At 37.9% G+C, this 17,743-nt stretch overlaps 1 protein-coding gene across 1 annotated transcript in view; it reads left to right on the forward strand.

Annotated features, from left to right (window-relative positions):
- Positions 1–3,732: 3,732 nt before the first annotated feature.
- The window catches only part of Sod2 (superoxide dismutase 2), a 38,711-nt gene continuing 24,700 nt past the window's right edge, over positions 3,733–17,743 (forward strand). The window contains exon 1 of the mRNA XM_090379276.1: positions 3,733–3,775. The gene's annotated coding sequence lies outside the window, so the exon portion shown is untranslated. The remainder of the gene's footprint in view (positions 3,776–17,743) is intronic.

The following is a 17,743-nucleotide window of genomic DNA, read 5'->3' on the forward strand; positions in this document are numbered from 1 at the left end:
TCTGTACTCGTTCCAACAGCTCTACGTCTTCTTAAAATGAGGCCTCCAGACCTGCATACAGTACTCAAGGTGTGGCTTGACCATTGCCTTATACACGAGGACAATAACGTCCTTATCCCTGCTAGAAAAATTCCTGTATATCATTGACAAGATACTATGAGCTACTCTTGCACTGCTCAGAAAACTTCATATCTGCCTGCACAATTGCCCCCCCTCCCCGTACCTTTTCGTTCTTTACCACTGTCAGTGTAGTACCACAGAGTTAATATGTCACTCTGGGGTTACTGCTTCCCATATGTAGCACTTTACATTTGTCAGTCTTAAACTTCATTTGCCACATCTCAGTCCATCTGTTCAACTTTTCTAAATCCTGTTGCAGCAGTGTGCTGTTATTAGTGTCCTGAACTAAATTGCCAGCTTTGTGTCGTCTGTAAACTTGGATATTAAACTTGATATATCAATATCATTTATAAATAGAGAAAACAACAACGGACCCAACAATGAACCCTGAGGGATTCCACTAATAACATTAGTCCCTGATGAGCAGTGTCCATTGATTACCACTCTGTTTTCTCCCACTCAGCCATCCCTTTATCCATGCCACACTGCTCCAATTTTGGTTAGCAGTCTTCCATGTGCAACAGTATCAAAAGCCTTTCTAAGATCCAAATATATGATATCAAAGTTATTCCCTGCATTCAGTTTCTTTGTGATCACATGATAGTATCCAATCAAATTAGTCAGGCAAGATTTCCCCTTAACAAAACCATGCTGTGTCCGAGCTATAACTGAAGCCTTGTCTAGATGATTCTGCAGTGCTTCTTTAACCAGTGCCTCCATTAATTTCCCTGGAACAGAAGTTAAACTAACAGATCTGTAATTATTTTGTGTTGCAGTTTGAGTCTCCTTTGTGAATTGGGGTCACATTTGCACATCTCCAGTCTATGGGTACCTCCCCTGAGTCCAAAGAAGCTCTCATAATTATGGCTAAGGGTTTGCTTACTTCCTCTGCTGCCTCCTTTAATATAACTGGATAGATCCCATCCACCCCGGGTGCCTTTCTTATGTTTATCTTCAACAATTTCTCCTCCACTTTACTCTCAGTTATTACAAGATTCTCTAGCTTACTGCTAGAGTTGAATACACCTCTGCCTTTCCCCTCGCTAAATAACTCCTTATGTGTGAATGTCGATGCAAAATATTCATTTAGTTTGTTAGCTACCTGAGCAGGATCATCAACAGTTGACCCATCGATATCAAGTGGACCAATCTGATTCATCCTCTTCCTTCTAGAGTTTACATAAGTAAAGAACTCTTTGCTGTTTTTCTTTGCATCCCTTGCCAAAGATTTCTCGTAATCTTCCTTCGCCTGCCTAATCTCCTTGGTAACTTGGTTAAAGATCAACTTGTATCTATCAGAGGCTTCTGTGTCATGTGTTAATTTGTATGTATCCCATGCATGTTTCTTCTCTGCCATATGCCTCATTAGTTCATCTGACATCCATTTAGGCCTAAACCTTGAACAATATTTCTTGTTCAAGGTTTAGGCCATATGTAAAGCCTAGTAGCTTCCAAGATAAGTTCTTTGAATGCTTCCCATTTTGCATTTGCTGTTGGTAGCATCATCAGTTGATCCCGCTGTATAGAATTTAAGTACTGTCTCATTCCATCGTAGTCGCCTTTACGAAAGCAATAACCCTTCCCTTTACCCCTAATGGTAGTTACCTCTTTGAGTAAATCCCACTTCAGCACACTGTGATCACTGCTACCTAGTGGTTCATTTATCTGCAGATTCTTAATGCATGAAGAATCACTGCTGATAATCAAATCAAGAGTATTCCTCCCTCTAGTTGCCTCCCGAACATGCTGATGTAGAAAACAATCATCCAATAAATCCACAAAAGCCTTGCTAGTGTGTGAGTGACCAGCCCCCAAATTCCAGTCAATATCTGGGAAATTAAAATCTCCCATTATAAGACTCTATGATTTACTGGCCCACTCTATTTCCCTGTATAGTTTCTTATTATACTCATCAGAGTCATTAGGACTATAGCACACTCCTACTCTCAATTTTGATCTCCCAATGCTTATGTCACACCAAACTGACTCGACACTGCACTGTCCAGCGATGTCCACTGGCTTCACTTCCTTGGATTTTATGTATTTCTTAACTAATAGCATAACCCCTCCTCCCTTCCTATCCTTTCTGTAGACGTTGTACTCCCGAAATTCCAGTTCTGCATTCCTTATATCTGTGTGACACCACGTGTCTGATATCCCAACAATATCTGCCTTTGATGTTTTGAGCAATACCTCAAATTTATTTACTAAACTCCTAGCATTGGTGTACACCCAACTATACATGCACCTATTTCTATTCTTAGCTACCCTAACACAACTCATGTGTTTACTTGTACCGCAATGACTCCCAGCAGTCTCTGAAATATCCTGCACCTTGTTTTTCAGGCTTCTGCTCATTCCAATAGAAGCAGTGCAAGAATCTCTTTCACCTCTGACAGTAGTTACTGTTAATCTATTCGTCTTTGTCTCCCCCCAAGCTAGCAGTTTTCCGACCCACCTAACACTGCCTCGATAGCATCAGCAAATATTCTAGCACCCTTTCTATTTAAGTGCATCCCATCCCTGTAGAAGCAATGTCTCCTGTTAACAAGTACAGTCCAGGCTGAAAAAAATTCTACCCCTTGAGCCTTGCACAATCTTTCCAGGGCCGAATTGATCGACAAGGCTCTCATCATTTACTCCCTCCTATCGTGTCTGGGCAGAATTGCAGACACTTTAAAATTCAACCCTATTTCACGGCTTTTTTTCAACAGCGACCTGTACTTGTTAAGCAATTCTGCCGGTCTCCTACTCTTGATATCATTAGTGCCAACGTGTACAACTGTATCACCTTTTGTGCCCTTAAATTTACAATTATGTACAATTTACAAAAAAATAATTTACAATTATTTTCTGTGTAAATATGAGTGTGATCTTATTTAGTTAATTTGTTGCATCGGTTTTACACTAACGTTATATTTATATATAGTAACATGTAAAAAATGGCCCTATACATATTTGTTCTGTTGCTTCGCTTAAATCTGAAGGATACTTCGTAGTGCCCCGCAATCTCTAAATTTAACCGTAAAGCACTTCCCCAGTCCAAAATTATGTTATTACACATAATTTTGGACTGGGGCAGTGCTTTTTAACCTGTTGAGACTATAATTATTTATAGTAAAAAATACATACTGTAGTTTAATTTTCTTTATTTTGATGCCCTTTTTACCATAATTTGGATCAGGATAAAATGGTAACTCTAAGTTGTTGAATAATTGAAATGCGTAGTTGATGCTGAAATAAATTTCAGCCCAATCAGGTATCAGTGCAAGACATCGATAGCTTTTAATTTGAACAACCCCGGGGCCTCACATTTGGGGAGTATGGGCTTGGCACACCCAGGGTTCTGAGCTGGATATCATCATTCTTCTCTTTCTTGATGATTCCTTTCTACTTTTGACTCTCTCTCAGGGTAACTGAGGAATTTTTTTTTTTTTGCTGGTGCAGCATAAGCTTCTGGCTTCCTTGCACCATATGGCTAATAATACTACTAATACGAATATTATATTACCACTCTGTAAATCGAAAAAAATGGACACATTAAAATTAAACATTTACTTTTGCTCCTCATTAATTTTCCCCCCGAAAACCTTATAACCGTAAGGTGGCGTTCACTTCAGCTCTTTCGCCGGAGTGCTTCTTTATCGTGTGATAGGTTAGGTTATTTTTGCTCTCTCTGTATATAAATTGAATAATAACTTTAATGATATTTTGGCTAGTGTATTGATAACTTAAAAGGCATAGTCTGCTTTATTTAGATATAATGGTAGTGATCGTGCTTTCTAAGAAATTCCTGTTTCTATTATAAGGAGCATCATATAAGGATGATATAAGCAAAATATAAGTAGCATCATGAGCCTTTTAAAGAGATTTAAAAGTTCGGCTGTCTGATGATAACATAAAAATTATAAACTTTTTACATGATTGAGTAATAAATTTAGCAAAAAATAGAAAGATCCATATTAGATATCTAAAATAATTCTAATTATTTCGTCTTACTCCAGTCATTAATTTCAACCCCAGTTTTGTAAATTAAACTTTAAAAAAGAATATAATAATATACATTAATATTATTAATTAAAGGGGGTGGGAGTACTGTAAATGTTTTCCGGACTTTTTTTCCCGGTAGCTCTCACCGATCGCAGATGTCATTAGGGATAAGCAAATAATGGAAAGATGGTATGTGTTAATATTGTAGGTGGGATTGCCACCTCCAAAGATTCCTGAAAAATATAAACACATTCTCCCCCCACCCGAGCGGTGCTAAAACAACTAATAAATTTATATCTTTTACCAGAATTTTTTCATATGAATATGATTGCCACTAGAATCGTAGCTACCACAGTGCAAAGCGTAAGGGTTCATGAAGATGGGTGTGTCCCGATAATTTTTTAAATAAATATTATAGGATGAAAACTATATCAAATAATACTGTCATTATATAATAATAAAACTCCACGATGCGTTATTTGTTACGTTTCTGGTAAAAGTAGCTAGTGCCAAAATGTGGTTAGTGCAAAAGTAAATAAAATTTTGTAAATCAAAAATAATGAAAGGCTACAAATTATATTCTATATGGCAAACCCGATTAAATGATCTCACTATTGTACACAAAAAAATTGCCATAATTAACCTTAAAGAACTAATTAGTGATTTTGCAAACATAAAGGCAAGGAGGATGAATTTTTAAGTAAGAACCAAGTTTATGAACGAACCCAAGAATCTAATTATAACATTATAGATTATCAAATTTGATTATCTATAATGTTATAATTAGTTTAGATTTGTTGAATATTACTTAAAATGTACGATATAAATAATATTTTTATGAATAAAGCATTGGCATTTCATGTTAATAAAAATAGAGAGGGGAGGCCCTTCAGTGGTCCTTGCATAAGGGCCCAAAAATTATGGCTGAATATAACATATGAAGTTTTAAATTTGCATGAATATATATTTTATAGACTTGTTACATCACATCTAAAAAGGCTGATTTGATGGTCCATTCAAAATATATGGGACATAAGTGCTTCACTAACTTTTATGTGTGTCCAGATTTATATATTAGTAATGATCCATGGAAGCAAGTTTAATAGCATCAGTCAAAAACAAAAAAAAAAAAAAAATACTACCCAACTGATCTGTCTGTTGCCTCTAATAATTTTTATAATATTCCTTCACATTTATTTAAGCTACCCACTTCTTAAAAAAGGGAAACACTAATCAAATTGCCTAAATACTTATTTGAAAAATTGATGAATGTGGTTAGAATGTACCTTGTGTATATGAACTTTGTGCAAATGTTATTGTTTCACTGCTTGTTATTAATTTCATTTCTAAATGAAAAAAAAAAGATGTGAAAATCCAGTTGTATTGCAGACATTTATAGTTAAATGCTTTCAGTGCCTTTCACACTACAAAAAAAAAAAAAAAAAAATTGTTTAGATTTGGCATAGGTTGCAGAAAATTTTTTTTGTTTATCACAGGTTGCAAAATAATTGTAAGCCCAGTTTTTTAAGACAGCAAAAAAATTTCCCCAATTATTGAGATAATGTGCTATTTTAAATTAAGTAACCTATTTCAGTTAACCTAACATAATGAAACATTAGGAGCTACATTATGTGTCTTGGGTTGTGTTTCATATTAAATAACAATTAATAATTAACTTAAATAATTTTTTAAAGTTAAGTTACCGAAACAAGTCAAGATAACTTTATCAATTTTGAATGGGATAATTGACTAGGATGGTGAAACCAAGTATTTGTTTCCCTAATAAAGTTTGCTGAAATGTCAGCATCAGGGACGGGTGGTCCCAAGGGTGCAAGGGGTACACTGCATCCAGACGCCACCGTTCAAGGGGCGCCTGAAAACCTGAAACTTACATACACATGTGAAGAAATTTCAATTAGCACCCAGGTGCCACACCCTAGGAATGTCTCTGTCAGTATAGTATAATGTGTGCATATAATGCATATGTTCACAGGATGATTTGAATGTTATGTGGGCTGAAAATCTGAAATAACTAGTTATAATTGGAGATGCCTTTAGAAAATTCATCTGGTCTGTGATGAGACAAATTCTGACCTCTGCAAAAAAGTCAAAATAGCACTATAACAAAGGACTGATATGTCTTTTTATAGACATTAAGATCTATTTCATGTGAATAGATCTCTGCATGATTTTTTTTTTTTTATTGCAGAGTAATAAAATCTTACAGTAGATATAAATAAATTGGACTGAATGGAATTTTGCACATGGCAGCCATATCATAAAAAAGACTGCGTGGTGTTCAGTTTGAGCTGGGTACATCTCTGGACACCAAATGGCAAAAATTACCAGTTTTAAAAGTCATTTGGCATTATTAAGGCTCTCAGAAAAATGATATTTCTGTGTGGAGGTTAATTATTCATCTCATGGTTAATCACTAATCTCTCTCTCTTCTTGGTGGTAGTAGTATGAGTATGGAGTGGTGAAGACTAATAAATGACCATAGGCTGCCAAGTTCTGTTTATATTTTCTATTGTCCAATGATTTGAAATGACCGCTGCTACAGTGACACCAATCAATTATCATTCATTCAAAAGGATGCAGAACTGTTATAGCCATTAATTTTTGTTACCCTGCAATAAAAAAAAAAAATTCATATTAAGCAGCATTAAAAATTCATGTGAAATGGGCTAAACACCCAAAATGAAAACAAACTACTTTAGTTACACAGAATAATGAGTGTACTGATACTTTTTCACTGATATATTGATACCTTTCTGATTTTTATATTCATATTTTACTGATATTTTTATTAGTATACTGTTTATATATCAGTATTATTATCAGGTAATAATTCAAAAATGTATTTAGAAGACTTAAATTTGCTAGATAAAAATAATACTAGGAGTACAGTATTTGAGAATATATTAATGGGCATGTTAACAAAAAACATAGTAGTAGTAGTGATGGCAAATAATGCAAGAAAGCAAGCTTATATAGCATCAGCCAGAAAGCAAAAAAAAAAAAAAAAAACCATGCTTCATCCATCTATATACCCTCCAAGAATTTGTCTAGTTCTTCTTTGAACTTATTCAAACCATCCACTTTCACAACAGATGGAAGCTTGTTCTTCCAACAATCAACCACCTGCTGGCTGAAGGCAAACTTCAGAACATCTATCCTGCAACCATCCTCCCTCAACTTGAATTTATGCTTGTGTGTAATCTCAGCAAGAGGAATAATGCCATTAACATATAGTTTACTCAATCCATTCAAGGCCCTAAACACCTCAATACAGATCGTCTTGCAGGAGCCTAGTCACAAAAGGGTGCTTGTACCTAAAAAGGATTCAGTTCTGCAGTTTGCAGAACTGAATCCTTTTTAGGTACAAGCACCCTTTTGTTTCCTTCACCAATCTGGTTGTTCTCTGCAGATCTACATCGGTCCTAAAGTGAGGCCTCCAGACCTATGTACAGTACTCAAGATGCGGCCTAACTGGCCTACAAGGGGATAATCACCTCCTTATCACTGCTATCAAAATGCATGTATATCATTGAGAAAACCTAATGAGCTGCCCTGGCAGCAGGTCTTCACTTCTCAGATAACTTCATATCTGACTGCACAATTACCTTCAGGTCTTTTTCATTTTCCACTACATAGTCACACATTACCCACTACATTGTCCACTACATAGTCACACCGACCCAGCAGGTCGAGATGCTGAGGCTTTTGCAATTACTAATGACCTAGCACAGATTGTTCATTTACCTACAAGAATACCGGACAATCCTAATCATACAGCCAATACACTTGATCTTTTTCTCACAAACAACCCTTCTAAGTACAAGGTTGAAGTGAGAGGTCCTTTAGGCACTTCAGATCACAACTTGGTGATTGCCTCTTCTCCAATGGAACCTTTATCTCATGGCTATTCCCAACCTCGTATTGTTTGGCATTACAAGAATGCAAAATGGGATGACCTGCGAGACTTCTTTTCTTCTTTTCCTTGGTCTGATTACTGTTTCAAAACTTCTGATGTCAACGTTTGCTCAGATCGTGTCAGTGAAATTATTCTTGCAGGAATGGAATCCTTTATCCCACACTCCACTTTAAAATCTCATCCTTTATCTAAACCTTGGTTTTCCAATAAATGTGCTAAGGCTGTCCAAGAGAAGAACGTTGCATATCGTAATTGGCTTGTTTCTAATTCTTCAGTTTCATTTTCTGCCTACACCAAAGCTCGCAACAATTGTAAAGCAGTTATTAATCAGTCCAAACTAGAGTTTGAACAGGCTAAGAGTAGAAAACTTGCTTCTTGCCCTAATGGTAGCCGAGCATTCCGGTCTCATGCCAAAGCTATTGGCTGCAACTTTTGCCCATCTCTGCTCCCACCTCTGTCCAAACCAGATGGTTCTGTTGTCACTTCAGCCAAGGATAAAGCTGACCTGCTAGCATCCCATTTTTCTTTGAGATCATGTATTAATGATCTTGGTAAAATACCTCCCACCATTCCTAACACGCTCCATTCAATGCCTCCTGTGGTCTTCCGTCAAAAGGATATCAGAAGGATTTTGATGAATCTTGATGCTAAGAAAGCTCCAGGTCCTGATGGTATTTCTCCACTTGTTCTCAAAACCTGTGCTCCTGAACTTACTCCTATTCTTTGCTGCCTTTTTTCACTTTCTTATTCCAAAGGTGTTTTTCCTTCTGCTTGGAAATTTGCTCATATCCAGCCAGTTCCTAAAAAGGGTGACAAATCCCTCCCATCCAATTATCGTTCCATTGCAATTACTTCTACTCTTTCTAAAGTAATGGAGAAATCAATTAACCGCCAACTCTTAAACTACCTAGAAACCTTCCGTCTGATCAACGATCGCCAGTATGGATTCCGTCAGTGTCGATCCACTGGTGATATTCTGGCTTATGTTACCCATTTATGGACTAATTCAATGGAAAGGTTCGGTGAAACACAAGTAGTTGCTCTTGACATCTCAAAGGCTTTTGATCGTGTTTGGCATAAAGGTCTTCTAAACAAGCTTCCATCTTATGGTTTGCCAACTGTTTTTAGTAATTGGTTATCCAGTTTTCTCTCTGATCGCTCACTGAGGGTGATGGTAGATGGCTCTCTGTCTTCTAACTTCTCCACTAATGCTGGTGTCCCCCAAGGTTCAGTCCCCCACTCTTTTCCTCTTGTATATCAATGACCTTCTTCCATTGACTGGAAATCCTATCCATAGTTTTGCCGATGATAGCACATTGCATTCAACTTTCCATTTTGAGAAACCTTGTCCAGCTCAATCAGCTTCAAGTTCTCGAAAATCTGCTGCCAATTCCTTAAATGCCGATCTTCAGGTAATTCTCCAGTGGGGCAAAGACAACTTAGTTGATTTCAACCCTTCCAAAACTCAATCTTGTCTTATATCTCGCAAAAAGGATTCTTCTGCTCCTATGCTTATCTTTAGTGACACTCCGATTTCTAGGCAAAATGATATATCTCTTTTGGGGATTACCCTGACTTCTAATCTCTCTTGGCACAAGCACATTACAAATATTGCTTCCTCTGCATCTAAAAAACTTGGTTTTCTCTTTCGCTCTCGGCGTTACTTTTCTCCCAAACAACTGCTCACTCCGTATAAATCTCAAATCCGCCCTGCCATGGAATATTGTTCCCACATCTGGGGTGGTGCCCCCAAAACCTCTCTCAGGCTTCTTGATTCCATTCAGAAGAGGGCAGTTAGGTTAATTAATGATTCATCTCTAACAGAGTCTCTCCACTCGCTGTCTCATAGACGCACTGTTTCTGCTGCATGCCTCTTCTACAGATACTTCCATGGGCACTGTTCTTCTGAATTGGCTTCTATAATTCCCGCTCTCTCTTTCAAAACAGTCCGAACACGTGCCGCCACCAGCCAACATCCATTTACTGTCCAACTTCAAATTCACAGAACCAACTTTTCATATTCTTTGTTTATTCATTCAACTGCCGTTTTCTGGAACAACCATCCTTCATACGTATTTCCTGAAAATTACAGTCTACAGAAGTTGGACAGTAAATGGATGTTGTAAAAAACAAATATCTTCTTTCGTCTTCTCAATCTCCAACCCAAGCACGGTACTAAGTACTATAGGTTATAATACCTCTCGTGTTTCGGGTTCTCATAAAAAAAAAAAAAAAAAACATTGAGTATACCACACAGTTGATAAGTTACTCTGCAATTATAGCTACCCATATGTGGTACTTGCATTTGTCAATGTCAAACTTCAACTGCTATTTCTCAGCTATCTGCCTAATTTTTCTAGATTTTGTTGCAGTAGCATACCATCATTACTGTTAACCACCCTGCCAACCTTTGTATCATCTTCAAAGTTAGAAATTAAGCCTAATATAGTTTCATCACTATCATTAATAAATATTGAAAACAGCAATGGGCTCAGTGCTAAACTCTGGAGGATTCTACCGATAGCATTAATCCAAAAAGAGCAGTGCCCACTGTAGTAGTAGTAGTAGTAGTGGCATGTGATGCAAGAAAGCAAATGTATGAGCTTATGCAGCATCAGCCAAAAAAAAAAAAAAAAATCACACCATTCCCTCCAAATGCCTGTCCAGTTCCTCCTTAAATTTATTCAACCTTTCAACTTCCACAACCACAGATGGAAGTTTGTTCCAGCAATTAACCACCCGCTGGCTAAAGGAAAATTTCCGCACATCTATTCTACATCTGTCTTTTCTTAATTTGAATTTATGCCCCCTTAGATTCGTAATCTGAACAAGTGGAAGGATCCCATCAGAATTCAGTGTGCTCAACCCATTCAAGGCCTTATACACCTCAATCAGATCACCGTGCAGGTGCCTAGTCTCCAGCCACTGCAATTTGCAGAACTTAAGCCTCTCTTGGTAAGAGGATCCCTTCATTCCCCTCACCAATCTTGTTGCCCTTCTCTATACACACTCAAGTAAATCTACATCCTTCCTAAAATGAGGCCTCCAGACCTGTACGCAGTACTCAAGGCGTGGCCTGAACTTTGCCTAATACAGAGGGACATTCACCTCCTTCTCCCTACTAGCAAAATTCCTATATATCATTGACAAAACCCCATGACCTGCCCTGGCAGCCTGTCTACATTGCTCAGAAAACTTCATAACTGACTGCATAATTACTCCCAGGTCTTTTCAGTTTCTACCACCTTAAGTGTAGTACCACACAGTTGGTACGTTTCTCTGGGGTTACTTCTATCCATATGCAGTACTTTGCATTTGTCAAGGTTAAACTTCAGTTGCCACTTCTTAGCCCATCTGCCCAAATTATCTAGATCCTGTTGCAGTAGCACACTGCCATTACTGTCATTAACAACCCTGCCAACCTTTGTATCATCTGCAAACTTCAACATTAAGCCTGATATATCTTCATCAATATCATCGATAAATATACAAAACAACAGTGGACCTAACACCGAACCCTGTGGGACTCCACTAATAACATTAGTCCATGAAGAACAGCACCCATTGATTACCACCCTCTGTCTTCTCCCACTTAACCATCCTTTTATCCATTGTAGCAACTTATCCTTAATACCATTCTGCTCCAATTTGTGCAATAGTCTTCCATGCGCAACAGTGTCAAAAGCTTTCCTGAAATCCAAATATATGATATCAAAATTATTTTTTGCATCCAGTTCCTTTGTAACCACATCATAACATCCTATCAAATTTGTCAGACAAGACTTTCCCTTAATAAACCCATGCCGTGTCTGAATTATTGCTGCAGTCTTGTCTAGATGATCCTGCAGTGCATCTTTAACCAGTGACTCCATTATTTTACCCAAAACAGAAGTTAAACTAACTGGTCTGTAATTACTCGTGTCACCCTTCGATCCCCCTTTGTGAATTGGGGAAACATTTGCACATCTCCAGTCCGTGGGAATCTCCCCTGAGTCCAAGGATGCTCTCATAATTATGGCTAAGGGTTTGCTTACTTCTTTTGCTGCCTCCTTTAATATAACTGGATAGATCCCATCCACCCCAGGTGCTTTTCTTATGTTTAACTTCAAAAATTTCTCCTCCACTTTGCTCTCAGTTATTATAAAATCATTAAGTATCCTGCTACAATTTGATAACCTTCTGCCATTTTCAAACTTTAATAATTTCTCATGTGTGAATATGCAAAATACTCATTCAGTTTGTTTGCTATCTGAGCAGGATCATCAACAGTCGAACCATCGATGTCAAGTGGACCAATCAGATTCATCCCCTTCCTTTTAGAGTAAAGAAATCCTTGCTGTTTTTCTTAGCATCTTTTGCCAAGGATTTCTCGTAATCTGCCTTCGCCTGCCTAACCTCCTTTGTGACCTGATTACAGACTAGCTTATATCTGCCATAGGCTTCTGAGTCGCTTGATAATTTATATGCATCCCATGCATTTTTCTTCTCTGTTACGAGTCTGATTAGTTCATTAGATAACCATTTAGGCCTAAACCTTGAACAATATTTTTTAATAGGTATGAAACTTTTAGTAGCATCCACGATTAATTCCTTGAATGCTTCCCACTTAGAATTTACTGTTGGTAACATCGTCAGTTGATCCCACTGGACAGAATTTAAAAACTGTTGGAGACCACTGTACTCACCTTTACGGAAGCAAAAACCCTTTCCTTTTGCACTTAACTTGTAATATTGCAAAATTGCACTTAACTTGTAATATTGCTCTCAGCTCTACAATCAGCTGTGTTTTTGTTGACGTCCACAGATTATTTACTATTGAAAAAGTTTTCTGTTGTATCATTGGTTCCCGGCAAACATAATGCAAATGGTTTGCCATTAGGTATGGAGGCTACATGTCCAATCCGGGACAATTTGCAATGTGGGGCAAACGACTGAAATTTGGGACTGTCCCACATAATCTGGGATGTCTAGTCACTTTACCTTAATGCCACATTGCTCCAGTTTATATAGCAGTCTTTTATGCGCAACAGTATCAGAAGTTTTCCTGAAATCAAAGTATATGATGTAAAAATTCTTTTTTGCATCCAATTCCTTGGGCACTGCATCATAGTAACCTATCTGATTGGTTAGACAAGACTGCCCCTTAACAATTCCATGCTGTGACTGCAGTGTAATTGCATACCTGTTCAGATGGTCTTGCATTATTTCTTTAACTAGTGACTCCATTATTTTCCCTGGAACAGATGTTAAGCTAACTGGTATGTAATTACTCATGTCATCTTTTGATCTCATCTTTGTGAAATGGGGATACATTCACACATCTCCAGTCCATAGGGACCGCCCCTGAATCCAAGGATGCTCTCATAATTATGGCTAAGGGTTTGCTTACCTCCTTTGTTGCCTCCCTTAATATAATTGGATAGATTTCATCCACCTTAGGTGCCTTTTTTATGCTCAACATTAATTTTTTCTTTTTCTGGCATCCCCTCTCCTAAAGGATTCATGTATGGATGTAGATGCAAAATAACTGTTCAATTTTCTGAACAGGGACATTAACAGTTAATCCATTGACATCAAGTGGGCCAATGTGATTCAATCCCTTCCTTCTATTGCTAAAATATCAGTATAGCAGTCTTTGCTGCTGTTTTTTTTTCATTCTTTGACAGAGATGTCTCTTAATCTGCCTTAGCATACCTACCCTCCTTGGTGACTTGATTACAGACTAATTTATATACAGTATACCATAGGCTTTACTGTATCACCTGATAATTTTTATGCATCCCATGCACTTTTCTTCTCTGCTACATGTTTCAGTAGTTCATCTGACATCCCTTTAGGTCTAAGCCTTGAATAGTATTTCTTTGTTGTTATGAAAAGGTTAGTAGCTTCTTTGATTGCTTCCCCGAATATTTCTCATTTAGAATTTGCTTTTGGTAATATCAGTTGGTCTCACTGCATAGAATTTAAAACTGAGACCTGAGACCACTGTAGTGACCCTTACGAAAGCAAAAGCCTTTCTCCTTACCCTTGACAATAGTTATGACTAATTAAATTCTACATTAATACACTGTGAATGCTGCCACCCAGTGGATCTTTTACCTGCAGCTTCTTAAAGCACGAAGAATCACTACTGATAACCAGATCAAGAGGATTGCTACTATGATTACTTTCCTGAATCCTTTCCATTTAAAATTTGCAGTTGGTCCTACTGAAAGGAATTTAAAAACTAGAAGACCATTGTAGTCACCTTTACAAAACCAAAATCCCTTTTTAGTAGTACACATATCAGTAAAGTATGATCTTTGCTACCCACTGGTGCTTTTATCAGCAGATTCTTAATGCATAAGGAGTCACTGCTAATAATCAGACTAAACATATTACTTTCTGTTGTTGTCTCTCTAACCTACTGGTGTACGAAATGGTCAGAATAAATCCAGAATAGTCTTGTACTGTGTGAGTAACCAGCCCACAAGTTCCAGTCAGTATACAGAAAGTTAAAATCCCCCATTATAAGATATCCTGATTTACTGGTCCTTTATTTCTTTGTATAGTTCTTCATTATACTAATCACATTAGGTCATTAGGTCTATAGCATTAGCAAGGGCACATGATGCAAGAAAGCAAACTTATATAGCATCAGCCAAACCTCCCCTTCTCATTTCACTCATCCACCCACTCCAAATGTTTGTCTAGTTCTGCCTTGAATCTGTTTAAGCTATCAACTTCTACAACAACAGATGGAACTTTGTTCCAGCAATCAACCTGTCACTGACTAAAGGCAAACTTCCGCATATCTAACCTACAACTCTTTCCTCAATTTGAATTTATGCCCTCTCAGGCTATTACTCTGAGTAAGAGGAAGCACTGCTCAGAAAACTTCATATCTGCCTGGACAATTACCCCAGGTCCTTTTCACTCTCTACCTCTGTCAGTGTAGTACCACACAGTTGATACATTACTCTGGAGTTACTGCTTCCCATAAGCAGTACTTTACATTTGTCAATGTTTAACTTCAGTTGCCACCTCTCAGCCCATCTATTCAACTTTTCTAGATCCTGTTGCAGCAGTATACTGTCATTAGTGTCATTAACAACCCTGCCGATCTTCTTTTGTCTGCAAACTCGGATATTTAGCCTGATATACCTTCATCAATATCATTAATGAATACAGAAAACAACAATGGACCCAACACTGAACCCTGGGGGATTCAACTGAAAACATTAGTCTGCGAAGAGCAGTGTCCATTGATTACCACTCTCTGTCTTCTCCCACTCAACCATCCCTTTATCCATAGCAGCAATTTGCCTCTTATTCCACACTGCTCCAATCTGTGCAGCAGTTTTCCATGTGCAACAGTATCAAAAGCCTCTCTAAGATCCAAATATATGATATCAAAATTATTCTTTGCATCCAGTTCCTTTGTGACTACATCATAGTATCCAATTAACTTGGTCAGACAAGACTCCCTTAACGAACCCATGCTGTGTCCGAGCTATAACTGAAGTCTTGTCTAGATGATCCTGCAATGCTTCTTTAACCAGTGCCTCCATTAATTTTCCTGGAACAGAAGTTAAACTAACAGTTCTGTAATTACCTGTCTCCCTTTGATCCTCCTTTGTGGTTTGGGGTCACATTTGCACATTTCCAGTCTATGGGTACCTCCCCTGAGTCCAAGCAAGCTGTCATAATTATGGCTAAGAGTTTGCATACTTCCTTTGCTGCTTTCTTTAATATAACTGGATAGATTCCATCCACACTAGGTGCCTTTCTTATGTCTATCTTCAACAATTTCTCCTCCACTTTACTCTCAGTTATTACAAGATTATCTAGCTTACTGCCAGAGTTTAATACACCTCTGGCATTCCTCTCCCTGAATAACTCCTCATGTGTGAATGTAGATGAAAAATATTCATTTCGTTTGTTAGCTACCTGAGCAGGATCATCAACAATTGAACCATCGATATCAAGTGGAACAATGTGATTCATCCCCATCCTTCTAGAGTTTACATAAGTAAAGAACTCTTTGCATCCTTTGCCAAAGATTTCTGATAATTTGCCTTTGCTGCCTAATCTCCGTTGTGACTTGGTTACAGACCAGCTTATATCTATCATAGGCTTCTCTGTCACCTGTTAATTTATATGTATTCCATGCATTTTTCTTCTCTGCCATATGTCTAATTAGTTCATCTGACATCCATTTAGGCCTAAATCTTGAACAATATTTCTTAGTTGGTATGAAAAGCCTAGTAGCTTCCAAGATTATTTCTTTGAATGCTTCCCATTTTGAATTTGCTGTTGGTAACATCATCAGTTGGTCCCACCGTATAGAATTTAAATGCTGTCTCAGACCACCGTAGTCACCTTTACAAAAGCAAAAACCCTTCCCTTTACCCCTGATGGTAGTTAACTCTGAGTAAATCCCACTTCAACACACTGTGATCACTACCACCTAGTGGTTGCTTTATCTGCAGATTCTTAATGCATGAAGAATCACTACTGATAATTAGATCAAGAGTATTACTCCCTCTAGTTGCCTCCCAAGCATGCTACTGTAGAAAACAGTCATCCAATAAATACACAAAAGCCTTGCTAGTGTGTGAGTGACCAATCCACAAATTCCAGTGAATATCTGGGAAATTAAAATTCCCCCATTATAAGACTCTGATTTCCTGGCCCACTCTATTTCTCTGCACAATTGTTCATTATACTCATTAGATTCATTAGACCCATAACACACATCTACTCATTTTTCCTTTCCCATTGCTTATGTCACACCAAATAGACTCAACATTGCACTGTCTACCCATGTCAACTGGATGCACTTCCTTAGATTTTGTGTGTTTCTTAACTAACAGCATAACCCTTCCTCCCTTCCTGTCCTGTCTATCCTTCCTGTACACATTGTACTTCCCAAATTCCAATTCTGCACTGTTTATGTCTGTGTGATACCACGTCTCTGATATCCCAACAATATCTGCCTTTGATGTCTTGACTAGCACTTCAAGCTCATCAAATTTATTAACTATACTCCTAGCATTGGTTTACACAGAATTATATATACACCTGTTTCTACTCTTAGTTACCCTAACACAGCCCATATATTTACTTGTTCCACTATGACTCCCAGCAGTCCTGGAAATCCCCATTGCCTTGCTTTCCAGGCTGCATTTCAATGGAAGCAGTGCAAGAATCACTTTCACCTCCGCCAGCGGCTACTGTTAATCTATTAGTCCGTGTATCCCCCCCCCAAGCTAGCAGTTTTCTGATCCACCTAACTCTGCCTCGATAGCATCAGTAAATGTTCTCACACCCTTTCTATTTAAGTGTATCCCATCCCTGTAGAAGCTGTTTCTTCTGTTAACATACTCCTACTCTCATTTTTGTTTTCACAGTGCTTTTGTCACACCAAACTGACTCAGCATTTCACCAACTACCTCCATCAACCGGGTGCACTGCCTTAGATTCTATGTGCTTCTTAACTAAGAGCATGACTCTTCCCCCTTCCTGTCTGAGCAGAACATATTTCCAATAACCCTAAAATATCTATGTTTATAAAGTTTTAACCAATACTTCAAATTCAGCTTTATTTGCTATATGCCTTGCATTAGTGTATACACAAGTATAATGCACCTGTTTCTGCTCTTGTGATAACAAGAACAGAAACATGTATGTGCTTGACCCATGAGGATCTCCATG

Source organism: Mastigoproctus giganteus, chromosome 8 (assembly GCF_048544385.1).
Source record: "Mastigoproctus giganteus isolate SK-2022 chromosome 8, ASM4854438v1, whole genome shotgun sequence".
NCBI classification, from domain to species: domain Eukaryota; kingdom Metazoa; phylum Arthropoda; class Arachnida; order Uropygi; family Thelyphonidae; genus Mastigoproctus; species Mastigoproctus giganteus.